General features: G+C 42.7%; 1 protein-coding gene and 1 pseudogene across 4 annotated transcripts in view; one reads left to right on the top strand and one right to left on the bottom strand.

The window, feature by feature from the left end:
* Positions 1-241: 241 nt before the first annotated feature.
* LOC125437139 lies at positions 242-1,549 on the bottom strand (annotated as a pseudogene).
* Positions 1,550-17,975: 16,426 nt separating this feature from the next.
* Positions 17,976-20,437, top strand: part of SYVN1 (synoviolin 1) — a 32,143-nt gene continuing 29,681 nt past the window's right edge. For 3 of the 4 annotated variants that reach the window (XM_048515285.1, XM_048515277.1, XM_048515261.1), the window contains exon 1: positions 17,976-18,115. The gene's annotated coding sequence lies outside the window, so the exon portion shown is untranslated. The remainder of the gene's footprint in view (positions 18,116-20,437) is intronic. The other variant, XM_048515271.1, reaches the window with a different exon arrangement.

Here is a 20,437-nt window from a genome sequence, read left to right as displayed (position 1 = left end):
AATATCTTCAAATAACTCCACAACAGTTTTTAAACGTTTGAAGAAGTATATCAGACTGTTGCCTATTTGTTAATAGCCTTTCATTTCACAGACATGATACATTTACACACAGAAAATCAACGCAATCACATAGTGAAATGGCAAGACATCCTAGTGAAGACTGCTGAACTCTTTCAGAGTAACACTCCCCCAGTTAACAAATTAGCAAAGTGTGTCAAGCTAGAAAAGACATGGAGATGAGTCATGCAGCAGAAAGACACAGGACAGCAGGCTTAATATTCCTCTCCTCCCCTTCTTCAATAGAATCCACTCCAGTCTCTTCATAATCCTTCTCTTGGACAGCCATGTCTTCCCGAGCTTCCAAGAACTCTCCTTCCTCCATCCCCTCCCCTATGTACCAGTGGAGAAAGGCAAGCTTGACAGACATCAGGTCAAACTTGTGGTCCAGGCGAGCCCAGGCCTCCACAATGGCCATGGTGCTGCTCAGAATGCAGACAGCACACTGTACTTTGGCCAGGTCACCCCTGGGGGCCACTGTGGGGAGCTGGTATTTGATACCAACTATGAAACCAGTGGGGCACCAGTCCACAAAATGGATGCTACACTTGGTCTTGATGGTGGCAATATTAGCACTGTCATCTTTGGGGACAACATCACCTTGGTACAACAGGCAGTAGGCCATGTATTTACTGTGGCAAGGGTCACATTTAACTATGTGATTGGCTTGCTCAAAGCAAGCATTGGTGATCTCTGCTACATGATAAGCTTTCTCAGCAGAGATGACTGGGGCATAGGTGGGCGGGGAAAACGGATGTGAGGATAGGGCACCAAATTGGTCTGGAATTCTGTCAGATCTACCTTCAGGGCATCATCAAATCACAGGGAGGCTGTGATGGAGGACACAATTTGGCTAATGAGGCAGTTGAGGTTGATGTACAAGGTTCCTGTAGCAGATGTCATAGGTGGCCTTATTGTCTACCATGAAGACACAGTAAGAACGCTCCAAGGTTGTGTGGGTGGCTAGGATGGAGTTGTAGGGCTCGAAGATGGCCTTGGAGACTTGAGGAACCAGGTAGGTGGAGAACTCCAGCTTGGACTTCTTACCATAGTCAACACACAGGTGATCCATCAGCAGGGAAGTAAAAACAGAGCCAATGCCACCTCCAATGCTGTGGAAGCCCAGGAAGCCCTGAAGACCTGGGCACTGGTCAGTCAGCTTCCTATTTAGAACCAAATAAATGATCTCCTTGCCAATGGTGTAGTGGCCCTAGACAGAGTTGATAGCATCCTCTTCCTTGCCAGTAGTAAGTTCTTCAGGGTGAAGGAGTTGGCAATACATTTCAGTGCGCACCTCATCAATCACTGTTGACTCTAAGTCCACAGCGGCTGCCCTGGGGACATGCTTGCCAGCCCCCGTTTCATTGAAGAATGTGCCGCTGAGCATCTGCCCGTCAGGCTGGATGCTGTGTTCAAGACAGCAGAGCTCCCAGCAAGCATTGTCAATCTGGACATCAGCCTATCCCATGTGGATGGAGATACACTCATGCATGACGCTCCTAAGGAAGAACCGCAGGGAAGAGACTGAAGAGGACAGATGAACCTCCTGGTGTTACTTTTCCTGATAAGCTAATTAGACTGTTGCTTATTAATAGCCAACAAACTTCATTGTGAAGTAGCAAATGTTCCAAATCTTCATCATTCTTCCAGAGTAGCCAATCATTGAGAGCATAGGGTTTAATTTTATTATCTGCAGTTATGACGATATGCCATGACTTGTGAAAGCCATCACTGAGATTTTTTGCAACTAGATGTTGGTAATGAATGATACAGTGAATAGTAAAAAAGTTTGGAACTGCTTTTTATATGCAACATACCCATGATACCAACTGGTCATTGATGGTGTTCCATCAGTTGCACAAGGAAGTATGTTAGTAAGTGGAATTTCCTTGTCTTTGAAGAACAGCTCAACCATACAAAAATACTGACTCCCCTTTAGTATCTGTTCTTAGTCCTGGAGATGCCCAGACTCATTCTGGAGAACTTTAACATTCATGCTGAGGATACCCCATTGAGGCCAGCCCAGGTATTTATAACTGTTTTGGGTCTCTATCGAATCGTTAACTGGCCCAACAAATGGAACAGGTCATACCTAATCTTTTGCCCCGAATCTTTGAGAGCAGGTTTGATTTCAGGGCTGGAGATTTGGCCTGAACTATGATCTGATCACTACCTATTCAAAACCAAGGGCAATGTGGCCCCAACACCCTCCAGCAGAGGGAGCACTGTTAAAATGATCTGCTCATGGGAGATCATGGATCCTATTGGATTCTGGAACGATCTAGGATTTTGGGATTCCAAACATATGCTCTGCTTGGAATCTGTTGGGGTTGCAGTAGAAACACAGAATTTCAAGCTCCTTGAAGCTATTGACAAGGCTGGAGACCAATTATCATTTTGAGACCTGTCCTGTAGGTCCCACAGAGCACAATTTCTGTCTTTTCAATCTTTTTTTTTTTAATCCTTAGGCCAAATCGTTTGCCGTTTTGTGGTGTGGCTGTCATAAATATATGGCTATATGTATCTTTATCTAAATCTCCTTGTGATGCAGTAGAGTCCTGCACCTGGAGAAGTACATTAATACAGAAGTACATTACAGTTGCAAAAAAGAGGGGTTTTTTAAATGCTTTGTTTCCTAAGTGGATGGCACCAGACTTTGATATGGCTGATCCGTCCACCTGGATTCACACCATGATAACTTTGGGATTAGACTACTGTTAATTCACTATACACTAGTCTCTCCTCAGAATCAATTTGGAAACTCCAGTTGGTGAGGAACGTCACAGCTTGGCTATTATCGAGACCTATTATCGAGGCCACTAACCTGGATAGCTTTAAAAGGGGCTTGGACAGATTTATGGAGGAGAAGTCAATCTATGGCTACCAATCTTGATCCTCTTTGATTTGAAATTGCAAATGCCTTAACAGACCAGGTGCTCGGGAGCAACAGCCGCAGAAGGCCATTGCTTTCACCTCCTGCATGTGAGCTCCCAAAGGCACCTGGTGGGTCACTGCGAGTAGCAGAGAGCTGGACTAGATGGACTCTGGTCTGATCCAGCTGGCTTGTTCTTATGTTCTTAGATGGAGCATACATATTACTCTCATTCTGAGTCAGTTACAAGGCTCAATTTAAAGTACTGGTTATCACATATAAAGGCCTTTATCACATATAAAGGCCTTCATGGTCTCAACCCCCCATTTCTTCAACACAGTCTCTCCCCCCTATGCACCACTATGACAGCTTCATCAATCTGAGCAGGGCCTTCTACAGGTGCCAATCTGCAAATGGACAAAATTAACAATGGACCATACAAATGTCTTTTCCATTGTCACACCCATGTTGTAGAATGGTCTGTCTGAAAGGATCAGGAAGGTGTCCACTCTCCTGGTTTTCCTCAAATTATGCAAAACTGAATGATTCAAGACGGTTTTTTATATAGGCAATAGGATAGCACTATATAAAATGATTCACAGAGTTACTTGGACAAATTATTAGGGAACTGTGGTCTGTACTATGGTGTATAGTTTGCTGTGTTGGATTCTATTATGCAATTTTGAATCATTTAATGTGTCCATTTAACACTCTAGGCTTTGCTTCAGTTCTGTTTTAGATTCCTGGTTGGTTCTAAAACGCAAATCCTATTTCATTGTTTATTGAATGTCCTATCTTGTTGAATGTATCGACCTTGAGTCCCAGTGAGAAAGGCAGACTATAAATAACATAAATAAACATGTTAAAAAAAGACCTCTTGATCATAAAGTACACATAAGCGAGCAGAAAGTTGACGCATCCAACTGCAATGCGATTTCTGTTGTCCTTCGTATACTGCATAATGTACCATCCACATTTTCAGCCATTTAATCTATGCATCTTCACACTACATGGATGCTGAGAGGTATAATCTCTCAGTGCTTACCAGCACAAACTTGACAAACAACAATGTTCCTAAAAAAGCAGTATACTGATCTGACTGGAGTGCTGGTGGCATATTTACTAAAAATTCTGATGGCTGCCATCAGGTTCCAGCACTATGCAGAGGCAGAAACCTGGAGTGCCATTTGTCAGCATGGAGCCACAACCTGGTCAATTGTAAATAAGAAAACAGTGCGATTGAAGGGGCCCATCTCCAGCACCCCCTGTCTCCCTCTTGCCTCTTAGCACCAACCCTCCAGGGGCAGTACCACCCAATCTGGGAACTACTGGGCTAGACTATAAACATGAAAACTGTGAATTCAGAGAACCTGGTGTACAAGTCGCTATAATATTGATACAACTTTATCTCATTGGCAATTGAACACTACACATACTCTGTGATAGAGGGAAGAAATGGTCAACACGGGGACAAGGAAAACCGCTGCCACATGGGCAGGGAAATCCAAACTTTTACACCCACATAGCTGCTATAAAGGCTTTACTGTGATCTTTCCCAAAGCTTCGCAGCAAAGCAGCTTTGAGAAAAAAATCAGGAAAACCCTTGGAGGTTCACAAACACTGCATAATACTCTGGTGACACTGGAAAAAATGCTTTCCGATGGTATCAAACACAAAGCAAACAACCTGCACAAAAAAACCCATTACATTTAGGCTCACACACACTCCTAAATTACCATCTGGCAAGTTGTCAAAGTAAACAAAACTAAATTTTTGTTTCCTCCATATTACTGGTCTGGAGCAAGTTCAGTTTGTCCAAGAGAGGAATAAAGATACTGTTAACATTTTAACGCTTTCATTAATTTATTCTGCAGGGATGCCATTTTTAACAGGGACAGAGCTACTTTAAAGTAAGAATGATACCAGGGAGACATCATTCCACCCTGGTAACTGAGAAAAGCTTTCTCAGTTATTCTTTAACAGCAGTTGTTCCCATTTATCTTCTGCTGTAATAACTCCCAGAAGCTCTTTTCATGAAGATTTGACATTTGTGTACTCCTTACACAAAAAAAGCTGACATGCTTATAAAGAGGAAGTCCCACTGCTTTGCTGTGATCAGGAAGAGTCACTACATACACTTAGAATCTATGGTAAAGTTCCCCTACATATTGCCCATGCACACCATGGCACCTGCCAAGCCTTCAGACAAGTGGGTGGAGTCACTGTAAGGTAAATATCATTATTGGCTGACCTCATGCAAATAAAAAGGTTTTTCACTGGAGAATAAGAAGGTCTGGTAAGCACCTCAGTTTTCCTTAGTCAGTGTATAATTCCATCTCCCCTCCAGGGCTTCCTTCTCAGGAGATGTGAGGCAGGATATATTCCATTCAGCTCCGCCTCCTGTGGCAGCCATTTTGGGCTGGTACTCACCTGCCTCCCACTCAACATTCCAAATGTGCCAGCAGGTTGAAAAAGGTTGGGTACCCCTAATACATGGATTAGCTACCAGTAGTACTATTTCAGTTCAAGGAAACCTTCACCCCACTGTGTGAAGCAGAAAGCTTGGAAAGAGACAATTTTGAAGGTTAGAGAATAAGTTAAGAAGGAGTGCATGCCATGTATGCTCTCCCTCCAGCTGTCCAGGCCCTGCACGTTCTTAGTGAGTTCCTCAGGGCCTGTAAGATTGAGCTGTTCCACCAGGCTTTTGGTGAGGCTGGCCATGGATTGGCTGCCCCCTTGTGAGGCCCTGCCATAGCGTCAGTCTATGAAATCTAGTGTCAGTCTATGAAATCTAATGAATAAATAAAATAAATAAAATATATCGAGGAGTTTCCACAGGAACAAAAGGTAAGGCTAGTCACTACTTACTCTGTATGCTGTAGTTAGTCTTTGGATCCACCATCAATAGAGGAAGGGTGTTCAAATCTTGGTTCCACTCCGTGAAAAGTAACAGGTCATTGGCAGGAACACTGCTTGCAAGAGGAGATTGCTCAGCAGCATCTGCTATCAACTCAAATGCACAGAGGCGACAGCTTGGCGGTGTTATGCCAGGCCCTCTAGGGAATAAGTCCTTTTCATTCTTTAGGTAACTCCTCAGTGCCCCACTGTGGTGGATGGGTCGTTCCCGGGTCCAAGCCCAATGGGTGGGCTCCTTCAACATTATCTAGATTGATAGTGAAATATAAATTTTAGATTCTGAATTCAGAAACATTTTGGTTAAAAGGAACTAAGCATTTCACATTTGGTTTCTTCCAAGTTGTACCATCGCAAAAGCCCGCCAATCCTTGCAGACCTCCAACAAGATGGGAGATCCCACAACTAGTGGGACACTTCTTATACGTACACATAGCCACCACACACCTGAACTAAGAAAAATCCAAAACAAGGTTGTGGCTGACCTCATCACAGCATCTCCGACTAACAAATGCTCTGTACTTCATTCTAGCCCAAAAGCTATCCCGTGTTTTCAAGAACTGTGGAAACAGCTCCCTCCAGTTATCGCCAAGCGCCCAGGGGAAAATTTCATATTTGTAGTCTTCTTCATCTTCTTCCATATCATTAGCTAAATACCTATAATAAGGAAAAGGAGATGTGGATGCAAAGACTTTAGAAGACTTCTTTACATAGCACTAGATGAGGAACAGGCAACCTATATGGCCCAAGTGCCAAATGAAATGCAACATCTGCCTATGAAAATGCTGGGGTGCTAGCAGTGGTGGGATCCAAAACTTTTAATAACAGGTTCTGATGGTGGTGGGATTCAAACAGTGGCGCCGCTGCACACACGCACCTCCAGTCCCTATTGGGCAGGGAGGTTGCTTTAGTAACCCCTTCTCGGCACTCAGAAAAAATTAGTAACCACTTCTAGAGAAGTGGTGAGAACTGGTTGGATCCCACCTCTGGGTGCTAGTAAACAAAGAGTAGCAAGAGAAGGTCAAGAGACTGGCTGTTGTGGGTTCTCTGTGTGACTGGAGTCTAGTAGTTTTTGCTCCTACCTTTTTTGCCCAAATCTATGGCTGGCATCTTCAGAGGCATGTCACGGTAAGATGTGTTTTTCTCCATGACAAAGAAACACAGCTATAGAAATAATACCCCCTTACCGTGACATGCCTCTGAAGATGCCAGCCATAGATGCAGGTGAATCATCAGGAGCAAAAACTACCAGACTACGCCCACACAGCTGGGAAACCTGCAGCAGCCAGTTGATTCTAGCCACGTTAGCCTTCGACAATGTGGAAGACAAGAGCGATGTGCTGGCTGTGCCTAAGGAGAGAAGTCGCGTAGCTACCACAGGGAGAGGGGGGGCGCCCCACCCTGGAAACGCACCATTAGCATCACGTAGGGGTGGAAAATTGCCCCCACCCCTCCCCTCCCCTCGCCCCACCCCTCCAGGCCCGGCAGAAGCCCGGAGCAGCCTGGTGGGCCCAGCCAGACTGCTTTTTCAGCTGGCTGCTCTTTGGCTGAACTAAGGTAAGGGGGGCCCCACAGGGGGCAGCTCCCCCGGCACCATCTGCCCCCCTGAAGAAGAGGCAGTGGTGGCAGCAATAGCTGTGCTTGGCAGAGAATAATTCACACTGCATGTGCAGCTGAAAGCCTCCTGCACCCACCTGAAAGACTGACTGCACCAAACATCCATGCTGCATATATGGGCAGTGCAGCAACAACTGCATCTACTGGGGATAGGACCAGAAGCAACCTGTGCTCATCTAAGCAAAGTCCCAAACTATATAGGATCAACCTATATTCCCAGCTTTTGGGATGCTGGTGCCAGCTAAATGGCCTTCTTATCACAACCATGCATGCTGAGAGTTCACTGTATTAGATCATATTCCAAATAGTGTAACAAAAAAATTAATTGACTTCCTGATTAGCGTAGAGCTTTCAATAGCTAAGGGTAAACAATCTTCCTTGCCATGACTATAGTGCCAAGTTGAACAAGCAAGAATCTTGCTCAGCCTCATAAAATAAATAAATAGAAAATGTGGGAGAAGTTCACAGTTCTTTTGAGTTTCTAGGGTATTCCAAGAATCTCTAAAATTCATGATCAGAAGCCCCCCCCCCCCATTTCAGTCCATTGATTTATATGAAACACTGCTTTTGTGGGAATAGGGGATGCTGAAGAATAACATAAAAAGAGGTCTGCAGTGGGAAAAGACAATCAGCAGACATTGGTAATTTTGGTCTGGATCCAACTCTCAGTCTAATTGACCTAGTTTTAATCCCTACTGCTCAAATTGGTAGTTAAAAGAATGAAGCGTCACAGGAGACTTACAGAGCCATGAAAAGATTTTTCCGCGTGTATTCCCTTATATGCAGGCCAGCACGTTTGAAGTATGTCAGCACCATAGCTAGAAGATACTGTGAAAAAGGTAGGTTTAACAAAATCAGTGCTACACCAATAATTTCGTGAGGAGACAAGGGGAACATATTAGATGGACACACAAAAAAAAACCACAAGAGAACTTTGTATCTAAAGCAAAAAAGTCACCCATACCTTGTTTCTGTAATTATATACAATGGAGTCAGGAAAATAGCACACCTCAGTTTTAAGTTAAATAGGTGTTTATATGTCTTACAGTGGCTATTTTTATTGTATTTATAGTTTCCACTGGTCTTATCTGTCTATTGTATGCTGTAGGCCACCTCAAGAGCCAATTTAGTGCAGGGTTTGGATATTTGAATCAGAGTTACAAAAGAATATTATCTAATGCTTACAATACTCAAGGTGCTGGGTAGAACGCACAATTCCTTAGAATAACCTACCTTATCTGAAATCCTGTAGCATGTGTCCATTGACAGGAATTCTTGTACCAAATCATCATCTGATAACAAATGAAACAGCAGTTTTCTTTTAATTTTACCTACTTTTTGGCAATATTTACACTGTACATACTGGGATTTGATGGCAGAACCTTTATTACTGCTTCCTCCTTCAAACTAGTAATTTTTGGTTCGGTGAGACCCACAAGCATTCGCTGAATAGCGTTTCAGTTCTCCAGTATCTAATCATTCCTGCTTTACTACCGGTATAGATTCAGTGTGGTGTAGTTTATTCATTTGAATTATAATCTGTGCCTTCTCCTCAACACAGAACTCTGGGCAGTTTACAGCAAAAAAAAGAAGCTAATATTACCAAGTTCTTATTTGGAACTAGGAGAGCTGCAAAAAAAAGAAGCTAATATTACCAAGTTCTTATTTGGAACTAGGAGAGCTGCAATGGGTCACTAATGTATAGATCCCATCTCCTATTAGCTACCATTGGAGTGTTTTTTCAAAAAGGTGCATATACAAGCAGGTCCGGGAAAATCCCGTGATTAGGGGGGGGGGGGCACCAGAAATGGAACTGATCTGTGTTCTGTAGTTTGGCAGTGAGGAAATCTTGAGGGAACCTGGATATTTCGGGTGACTATCCCAGGATTAATCGCCAGTGAGGATATCACCAAAGTTGTTTTGCAGATCAGAGGTGAATCGCATACTACCAGCTTCCTAGCCATTCCTAGTACAAGCGAGCACAGTCAATTAGATTCTCACCCAAGAGGCTGAAGAAGGCATCTTGTTCTTCTTTGCGTAGGTGTAACGCTGGCTGCTGTGCAATTTTCAGGGCTGCTCTGGAAAGATCTCTCTCAGGCACTTGAACACTACTGTATGCTCCCACACCCTGTGTGATCCGATGGCGCTGTTTTGTGCTCTCTGGTTTCACCCCGGTGGGGACCACAGGAGGGACACAAGCACTCTGGTTGTGTCTCATTTTCTTTTCAGTGGCAATAGCAGAGGCTCAAAGGAGTCTTCTGCAAAAGTGGTTTAAATGCAAAGCTTAGTATTCGCCATAAAATGTCGGAAAATTTATCTTGTACAAATTCAGCAAAACTATGTCATACAAGACTGCAAATCCTCTCATGCTGCACAAATTTTAAACAAGTATAATCAGGTGGGAAACCTTAACAGTAATGGAAAAGCCATATAGCTAGACTGTAGCTCTGAAGCACATATAAAGCTAGACCTATTGCAAGAAACTTTTATGAACTGGATAAATACTATAACCTGGGGAAAGGAGAACACTTAGCACCTAGAAGGGTTGTGGTCTGATGACAAAACATCTACTTTACATGCAGAAACTCCCCAGTTCAATACTCTGCACTTTCTTCAAATAATCCTTTTCTACTTTGAAAGCTGCCGCCAGCTGCAAAAGACAACACACTAAGTAAAATCAGCTAATGGTCTTACTTGGTACAAGGAAGCCACGAAGCTGGATAAAAGAACTCCTAAAATACAATTACACATAGTGTGAAGTAAATAGTGGTATTAATAATCATCATGCCAATGTGCTAAGAAGTTAATAACTGGGCAAGTGCCAGTAACAAGGCAAACTGGAAGCTAGATTCTCCACTCTAGATCTTGGTAATTTACAGTGCAATCCTACACTTTCCTGGGAATAAGCCACATTAAACAGATCTGAACAGAATTCTGAGTAGACCTATTTATGATGGTACTGACAAGGAAAATGCACTCAGCACACACTCTGTAACCTAGAATGTCTTTTTTTTAACCTAGAATGTTTAGTACCTTGATGACTGATCCTAGTTTTACTAATACTTTGGAAATAAGCTAAGCAATTTCTGTCCAGCAGCAAGTGATCAGAAACAAACCCCAGAAAAATGTCAGATGTGGGACAAAATTAAGATCAATGGCCTTTTGATTTCTCTTTTACATACATTATTACCAAACTTTGATGCTAAAATCTAAATATATGTGCTAGCCTCACTTTTGGTTTTTAGACAAGCGGGGATGCAGAGGAAAAAGACAATATCCTATAACCAGTTGTGGGATTCAGCAGGTTTGCACCACTTCAGCAGAACTAATTATTAAAATGGTGCTTGTAAACAACCAGTTAAATTATTTGAATTCCACCACCAGAACCTGATGTTAAATTATTTGAATCCCACCACTGCAAACAAACAGTAGCAATAATCCTAGAAATCAGATGCTAGTTAGTTTCACCAATAGTCTTTAAATGAAAGGGAAAACAAGGCATAACAAGACACTGTGACTATCAAATAAAACCTATAGAAAATGTTGGGGAAGAAGCAGAAACCCCGATTGTGTTTAAGTAAACAGAAGGGGAAAGGTTAAAACTTAATTAGACAGAACAATGTTCAAAACAGACTCTAGACCTTAACAGAATGCTGTTCTTCAGCCATATTCAGTTCAGTGTTAATTAATAATCTAAGCCTCTCATTATTTATTCACACATGTGAAATATATTAGCACGACTTAGACAAAGTTAAACCTTTTTAGGTCCCAGATTTAAGAAAGCAGAATTTATGCACATTCTTTAGCTCTCTAATCGAAATGAACGGGTCCTAAAATTTAGCACAGCTTTAGCTGGTTCTTGAAAGCATCTCTACAGCATAGCTGTTCTCACGTGATAATGCAACATTTGTGTTGCATATGCATCAACATGTGAGCATACAAATCAGCAAGGGATACCACATATACCTCACAAGAATAGCTTTTTAAAAGTTGCCTCATTATACGCTACAATGAGCGACTACAAATAATTATAACTTAGTAATAAAACGGTCCATTAAACCTCTTATATTTGAAATAAAAAGGTAGGAGAAGTTTCCCCCAGGGGGCGCTATAATGCTGAGTGAAAAACAATCATTTTAGGCTTCTGGAAAAAAAATAAAAACGGCAACTGAGGTAAAATGACAAAAGGACAAAAATGCAGCTACCGCCTATACCGAAAACCCCGCCCCTTCCAACCAACTGCATTTCCCGCCTTTTCCCCGTCTCTGTCTTACCCACCCACCTGCACAGAGCAAACCACCCAGCAGAACTTGTTGCCAGCTGGGTGGCAATAAAGATTAACCCCGCCCAGTTTCTCAGTGGCCCTTTTTATAGGCTCCACCAGGCCTGCCGCTCAACCAATCACCAATGGGAATGCGAGGCGAGACGGTCCCGGTGTCTCTTTCTACTCATTTCGTAGCGTGGGGCTTGTCAATCAAAAGATGCAATTCGTCTAGTACGCTGATGGAGCGCAGGTCCCGGAGGACTTGGTATCTCTTATCTCTAAGTAGCAGAAGTAATATGCTTTTTGGAGGAGAAATCAGTTTTTGAAAGCAAAAAGCATAGGATGACTTTTTTTTTAGTTAATCTAATGAATAATAGACAGTGCTTTTCTGTTCTTTTGTTTTCTTTTTTGAGTGTAAGTATATATGAGAGCCAGTGTGGTGTAGTGGTTAAAGCAGTGGTGGCGAACCTTTGGCACTCCAGATGTTATGGACTACAATTCCCATCAGCCCCTGCCAGCATGGCCAATTGGAGTGCCAAAGGTTCGCCACCACAGGGTTAAGGTGTTAGACTAGATAGAACCTGGAAAACTCAGGTTTAGATTCCTGTTGAGAGCCAGGTGATCAACCCAGTCATACAGTCTCAGCCCTGACCCTGGCTTGTATTTGGATGGGATAATTCAAGGATCTTGATGTGAAGGCAGACAGTGGCAAGTCACCTTTGAATGTCTGTTGCCTTGAAAACCCTGTCAGCTAGGACTTGATGGCATTTTTTTTAAAAGATGGCACTATGTAGTTTCCATCAATTTCATCCCCAGCGTTTGGGACAGCCCCCATCCCACCCCAAGACCAGCTCTCAGTATCAGGGAATACCACTATAAGAATAAGAGAAAATACCAATTAGCAGGTATTGCTTTGGGGATTTTAAAATTTATTTTCTTTGGGACTAGCTACCTGTAACTACTGAAATCAGTGAGTCTTGGATAGGAGTTTCGTTTAGCTAGATCAGAGGTGGCCATGCTGGCAGGGGCTGATGGGATTTGTAGTCCATGAACATCTGGAGAGCCGCAGGTTGCAGACCCCTGAGCTAGATGGTGCCTGCTATATGAGTGTGTGTGTGTGTGGGGTGTGTGTGTGTAAAGTACCACCAACTCGTGGCCAACTAATGGCAACCCCAGCAAGGGAGCTTTTGAGGCAAGTGAGAAGCACAGGTGGTTTGCCATTGCCTTCCTGTACAGAATCTTTGGTCTCCCTTATAAGTACCAAGTTCTTCTTAGCTTCTGATATTTTATTAGATTGGCCTGTATACCATGCCACCTTCCTGTTTATGTGAGTGTGAAAGATAACAATCTAAAAACAGTCTAGGTTTGCTGAATAAGGATCTGGTAGGCAGCCCATGTTCTGGTTCTTCTGATAACTGTCCAAACTGTCCAAACTATCACATACTTCTGATAACTGTCCAAACTCCAAAAAAAATCCTGAAATAGCCACTTTCTCTCAACAGCAGTGTTGTGAACATCCTTCAAAGCCAAACAGAGATTCCATATCTCTGTGCTGGTGGATGGATGATCCTTCACAAGTAAGTTACCCTTGGTTAGTACCTTCCCTCCAAAATCCCACATCAAATCTGGGTTCTGTTTGTGCAGAGGGGAAACATGAAGCATTTTTGGCATTCTACTATTGTGTACATCAGGTAAGCAAGAATTATTGACCCAGCTGTATGACATTTATCTTGAGCTATCCAGTAAGCAGTACAATCTAGACATTTTTTTAAATCCGACAAAAGATGACTGAGTTGTAGCAGTTGAAAATATTTGCTTTTTTGTGTTGCCGTATTTGTGTTGCAGTAGAATTTTTGACTACCCAGTGTATAATGTCTCTTGGGCTGCTTTAGATTAAAAAAAAATTAAATGCAAGAATAATCTGGGACTCTTCTGTTCATGAGTTGGTGAAAACCTTGTGTGTATCCTTGAAGTAATAATAGTTTAAAGATTGATAACTAAAGTATGTCATTAATTATAGATCACTACTGTGTTGCCAGCTCTGGGTTGGGGAATTCTTTGATATTTGGGAGGAGGTAGAGCCTGAAGAGGTGGGGTTTTGAGAGGGGAAGAACTTCCTCTGCATGTAATGCCACAGAGTGCAAAGCAGTCATTTTCTCCAAGGGAACTGATCTTGGTTATCTGGAGATCAATTGGAATGGTGGAACATCTTTAGGGGTTACCTGGAAGTTGGCAGCCCTACAGATCAGCCATATTTTTTGACAATGAAATGCAAAGAGGTACAAATTGGCAAAGTGTACGAAAAGCATAGGGCTGGTGGAAAAGGTGAAAATACATTGTGTGCTTTTCATTTATAAATAATCTGATTGACATTTTAAAACATGTAATAAACAAAAGGGAGAAACCCTGATAAACAAACCCCACTCTTGAGCAAGTTTGGGCATGCAACAAAGATGAGCTTTGCATGTTTTCATTGGATGCTTTCATAAGAAAGAGGGGACACACATGTTGCATGAGTCTACTAATAGAGTATATAGACCATTATTCATTGTACTTGCAAGGAATGGTGAGCTATTATGTATGTTTACTTGGAAGTAAGTCCCACTGATCTAATGGCATAGTTCTCCAGTATTTCACAAGAGAATGGGAAAATCTTGTGTCATTATTGTACTAGTCTAAATCTTGATATATCTTAGGAATTTTGTATGAGGCACAAGGGAGAACAGTTTTTGTATTTCAGATGCTTTTATGGATCAGAAGTATTTTGCTTAGAACTGCCCTTTGGCCTACAAAGGTGACTGGATTTATTTAAAGGGTGCCACAAGGTTTGTTTTAATCTTGAAGATTTGTTGTTCCTCTAGTCTCTTCTCAAGGTTTACTGCCTGAAAGTGGAACACCCCCCCCCCCCAATCTGGCATAGCTAAAGACAAGGGTGCTGCTAGCATGCATCACCAGTCAAATATTCCCTGTGATTTCCAGTATGCCACATTTTGGGCTCTCTCAATTTCAGAAGTACAAGATATTTGATTACACAAGAGCGCTGCTACTGTATCCCAGTAGGACCATGCTCAATTCCCCACTTTTCTGGGATAAATTGGCCCTGTGGAATTTTGAGTCTTATTCCCCACCCCATAGATTTCCCCGTTTGTTGTATGCTGAATTAATTTACTACGTGCAACAGTCCTGCAGTGGCTCCTGTTAGTGAACAGAGTTGCCAGCTGGCCAGGACAAAGGTACCCTGTCCCTTTAATAAATGCTTAGTGTGTAGGAGGGTGGCAATGGACAGGTGAAACTTTTCATGGTATGGAGCTAGATACAGCTGGTGTCTACTGCAGCTCAAATTGATATTAAAGGGACAGACAGAAGGAGCTGGTTAAATTTTGGCAACCCTTTCAGTAAACTGTCCTGATGAGGACCATTTCCCCTTTTTAAAAGAAGGTTGATAAGTCAGATAAGGTATTGGTTTGTGCTTGTTACCGAACAGTTACAGCTTAAATATATTTGACCGTGTCTATGGTGGAATAGCAAAGGGAAGAAATGGGGTGACGTTTTGCATTTGTATTTGTTGATCAGCAAAAGAACTTCAGAACCCTGCTTAGTCACACCAAGGTCCATCTGGATGGACCACTGGTCCTATCCAGTAAACTTAGCTTAGGTTGCTACTTATGTTCTCATCTACTTCCATCACCCTTTGCACCAGTGGCCAGTTGATGTTATGCATAGACTGTTCCTGAATATTTATGTTCCATTTAGTTGTGCGCTTGGCATGAGCACTGAAGTCACATCCACTCTCCACAAATGCATTTTAATGTTTTAAAATCCCAAACAGGAGGCTAGAGTAACTGTGAAAATTTTTAAAAGGCACCCCAAGTGTCTCCTCAAATGCAGAAACAGGGAACACACCTAATTTGGAGGAACCAAGTTTGATTCCCGCTCTGCTGCCTGAATTGTGGAAGCTTATCTGGGGAATTCAGATTAGCTTGTACACTCCAACACACGCCAGCTGGGTGACCTTGGGCTAGTCGCAGCTCTTCTGAGCTCTCTCAGCCCCACCTAACTTACAGGATGTTTGTTGTAAGGGGGGAAGGAAAAGGAGTTTGTAAGCCCCTTGCAGGAGTCTCCTTGCAGGACAGAAAGGGGGAATATAAATCCAACTCTTCTTCTTCTTTTTCTACCTAAGCAGTTCTATCGAGAAGACCTATTTTACTGGATGGTGGTTACTCCCAGGGAAGTGTTCTTAGGATTGCAATCCATACAATGTTTTACCGGTATTTATTTTATTTTACAAAATGTATACCTTACCTTTCTGTTTTCATAAGGGCCACCAAGATCACTAACGAATTAAAATATGCATAATAAAATCACACACCAAAAAACCCAGACTAGCATACATATAAAAACATAACAAAGGAATATCTAATGAAACCAAAAAATTATTCACTTGCTGATGGAAGATTGCAACAGAAGGGGACAGACAAATGTTCCTGGGGATAGAATTCCAGAGTTTTGGTGCCCCTACCAAGAAGCCCCTAGTATGATGTACTGGGATCATAAAATAGGGATTGGCTGTGGTAAACAGGATAAATGTAGAATATACAGTGAGATATATTTGCAGTTCTGTAAGCATAAGGTTGAACTCTGAGTAGACATGGGACAGGTTTATTGGGGAAAATTTTACCACTCAGTTACCCCATCTTATCCTGAATGAGACAAAAATATTTTGCCTCTGTTTTACCTTTTAACCTGAATGCAAGGAAACACGTATGGCATTTCAAAATCACAACAAACAAATAAATAAATATGTATTAATTGCAAAGGATTATTGCTCAATGGCAGAACACATTTTAACAAAAAGTTTTGTGACACCTTAAAGAACAAGATGTTATTGTAGCATAAATACTTGGTAAATTCTCAGTCAACAATAGGTTTAATTGATTAACCAGGACTTAAAAACAGAAACAAACATTGCTCATCCATTACAGATACTAAATAAGCTAATGTAACTAGAGCTGTTTAAAATTTTATTTATGTTGCTTATAGTTCATGGTAGGAGACAGGATGCTGGACCACTTGTCTGATCCAGGAGGGTTTCTCTTCTATTCACCTTTCTCACAGAGACCAATGCAGATTACATAGTGCAAGTCAAATACAATAAATTGGATGGCACATACAACAAACAATACAATACGTTTTGGACTGTAGAAATCTGAAAACAAGCAAAAATCTGAAGACAGATGAAAACGAAATTGAATGCTCCCTATATTTTGTTTAAACCCCACCCGATGGTGACCCAAACTGGTTTACATCATTTTCTTCTGCTCTGTTTGGTTCTTACAATAATACCATGAGATAGACTGTGAGCGACTAATCCAATTTGTGAGCTCCCAAAGGTGGGCCACCGCGAGTAACAGAGTGCTGGACTAGATGGACTCTGGTCTGATCCAGCAGGCTCTTTCTTATGTTCTTATGTTCAAGTTCACACAGTAAAATTCCATGGCAGATCAATGGAACTATGGCACATCCATGGTTCCACTTTACCTTGCATCTTTTTCACAGTAATGTCAGAGTCTGATAAAATTTCTCATCTTTAAAATGAGGTTAATACTCCACTTTTTGGTTTTGCATTGACAGATTTAGGGAGCAACCCTAAACAACTACAATCACAAATGAATTACATTTTATTCAATAGGATTTACTCCCAGAAAAGTGTTCTAAGGACTGGAGCCTAAGGCCTAGCACGTTTTTAAATGGTACATAAAACTTGATGAGGACTAGAATCCCTAAATTTGTTCACATAACAGATTTTGTAGTAAAGATAATTTCCCCGAGTGGGGGAATAACCCTTCTTCACTGCTGTACAACTACGGAACTACGTGTCCAGCAAACAAATGGTACACTCAGGATTTGAACCCCGAACCCCATACCCTTTCTCCCTTAGTTAGTAACTGCTGTTCCTTTCCCATTGGCCACTGCTTGGCTGATTTTTCCGATTGGAGAAGGTGTCTCGTTTTGGGCCAATCAGCGGGAGCCACGGGATCCTCTTCGCCCGGTCAGTGTTCGCGCACAATACCAAGAGAAAAAGTTTGGACTGTACCATCAAAAGAATGGGGACGACGAGGTTCAAAAATTAGCTAAGGAAAAGGGGCAAAACCTTAGAAATATAATTTTTAAATCTTTTATGGCAGCTCAGATCGACGTGGCGGCGGGGACTGAGCGCTTTTCTGTTTCCGCGGGTGGGGGTGTGTGAAACAAACAAAACAACTCAGGGAAACGTTTGGTACAGCCCGGCCGGAAATGAGGTGTAAGAAAACCTTCAGAACATCCGGTTGGGGGAGCAGGAGAGTTGGCGGCGGCGGCGGCTGAGGTGTGCACGAAGGCTTCCGGGGTTCCCGGTGAGCATAGGGACGGGGTGGTTGTCATTGGGGTGGGGAGTCTGGCGTGCCTTGATTGTTGTCGTGGGTGGCAGTCAAGGGCATGGCCCAAGAGAGTTGCCATGCAACTGCGGTCCCTTGGGTGCGTCTGTCACCGAGGACAGCTGCCCGAGGGCCCTCGCCTCTGAGAGTAGCCCGGTTTGGCACTTAAGGAGCGCTTTGGCATTGCTCTAGGGCACTACTGTTGCAGTTGGGGGTGGGGTGGCTGGGACTGAGTATTGTGTGGACTGGGAGCTTTCTCGTGTAGTGTGGCTCTTCAGGCTCTGTCACAGTTTTTAGGGTGGATGTGACGCTTTTGTGTGCCCAACATGTTTTGTATTACTTCCGTACACAAACGTTGTAGTGTAGGCGGGTATCATAAGAAGATAAGAGCCCTGCTGGATCAGATGAGGCTGGGTGACAAACGTGGGAAGGTAGCGGTTAAATTGGACTGAGGAACCTTATTTATTTGGGTTCGCTTGCTTTCCCATCGCGTCTGTTTTATCCCTGCAATTTTACCCCAGCCCCCCGTCTTTCAGAGTGGCCAGCCAGTTATCCTGGAGGATTAACAAAACGGGAAATAGAGGCCCTGATGTTTCTTTTTCACATGGGTATCATGATCTTCTGTATGGGTGGGGGGAAGAAGACAGGCTGAAGAAATGCTGATTTGCCGTCCTCGTGAGTTTATGGCAGAGGTAAGCTTTGTACCAGGAGTGTGAACTCTTAATTGTTACACCTTGTTCCTTGTTGAACTGCTTATAATTTCTTTATTACCAAAAGGAGGGGGGTAATGGGATGTTTAATCTTGCAGCTGGTGTGGTTGTACTTACAGAAAAGTCACAACTGCATTGTTTTGGTAGGTGGTGGTGGTGGTGGAAGGGGAAGTAGAATATAAGCATTTGTTATTAAGACAACAAACAGCTTGGTGTTGCTCCACAGCCTTGGATTGGTCTTATGATTTCAAAGCAAAGAGGTGTCATGGGAAAAGTGCAGCTGATCTATAATATATTATTAGGGGTTCAAAGTTTGCTTTGTTGTTTGCAGCATGCCAGAGGATCAGTGGTGCACTGCTAAGTGCCTTTTATATTATATTGTTATGAATGCAAATTATCCCAGTGCTTTAGTGCCTGTGTTTGTTTATGGTAGCATTAAGACGTATTTGCTTGAACTCATACTCTGGAGTCTCCAGAAATGCAATTTGTAGTGCATGCTACCACATTTCAACACTGCAGTGTTCAAATATGTGTGATGTCAGGTAACTGAAAGGAGGGAGAGCTGAAGTATGTATCATGTAAGTGGAACATCAGAATCATGAGATGTGGTGGCTAAAAGGGGCTGTCACTGTAGGGAGGGAGGGGCTGGATATCTGTTCTGGGGAAGAATGAGATTGTCAGCAGCTGTGGCCTGGAAACTCTCCTGTCATGGATGAAGGCTGTGAAGCTTGTTTGTGGAAGCTGGATGTGGGGTAATAAAAGCTGAAGACTGGACAGGCGTGTTGGAGGCAAAGATAAAATATGGCAAAAGTGTCTGTATTTTGTGGGAGTTAGAGGGGATTGAAGGTATGAGCTGCGGTTTAAGAGAGATAGTGGTAACAAGGCCTGGAAGATTGGAATTCAAATGGGGCTTTGATAATGGGAGGTTGTGCAAATGGGAACATTAGGAGTGAGTGATCTGCTAGACAAGGGCATGTGCTTCAAGGAATTTGTGAATTTATAAGAGAGGAAGCCTTTGAAAGGTGGAGGGCTTGTATTGGCTGGGGGACTATACTAGATGTCTTGTGGTGTGTATGTGTGGAGGCTAACAAGCAGAGTGGGTGCATAGTGAGGTACTTGGGAAGCTAGTGATTAGGTTGTACTGAGGAACCTGTTTGGGATTCAGTTTCTTTCCTATCATGTCTGCGTCATCTCTGCAACAAAATACCCCTTTTATTGTATCTTCAATGAAGTCCTGTGAGATGGTGAGCAGAGAAGTAGTAACGGGGCTAAGAAATTCAGTGAATATTGTGGCAGAGTTGGACTTGTGTGCAACATGATACTTGAACCCGTTACGTGGGCTCTCAGTTTCTGCACCTGTGCAAGAGAGGAGGGGAAAGGTAGGTAGCCTGTGCTGAACCAAGAGGAGGATGGTAGCCTGTGCAGGCTGGAGTATTGGTGCATGTAGTTCCCGTATTCCAGAGAACAACCCTACAGTGATTATTATTTCTGCTGCCTATTAGCTGTTGTTGGTTTTCATTTTGACTTGCAGCTTAGTTTTTTCTGCATCTTTACCTGGAAGATTCTGCTTGGGCCAGTCATTCTTATGCTG

This window comes from Sphaerodactylus townsendi, linkage group LG01 (genome assembly GCF_021028975.2).
Source record: "Sphaerodactylus townsendi isolate TG3544 linkage group LG01, MPM_Stown_v2.3, whole genome shotgun sequence".
Taxonomy (NCBI): Eukaryota; Metazoa; Chordata; class Lepidosauria; order Squamata; family Sphaerodactylidae; genus Sphaerodactylus; species Sphaerodactylus townsendi.
This window is presented reverse-complemented; position numbering and strand designations above follow the sequence as displayed.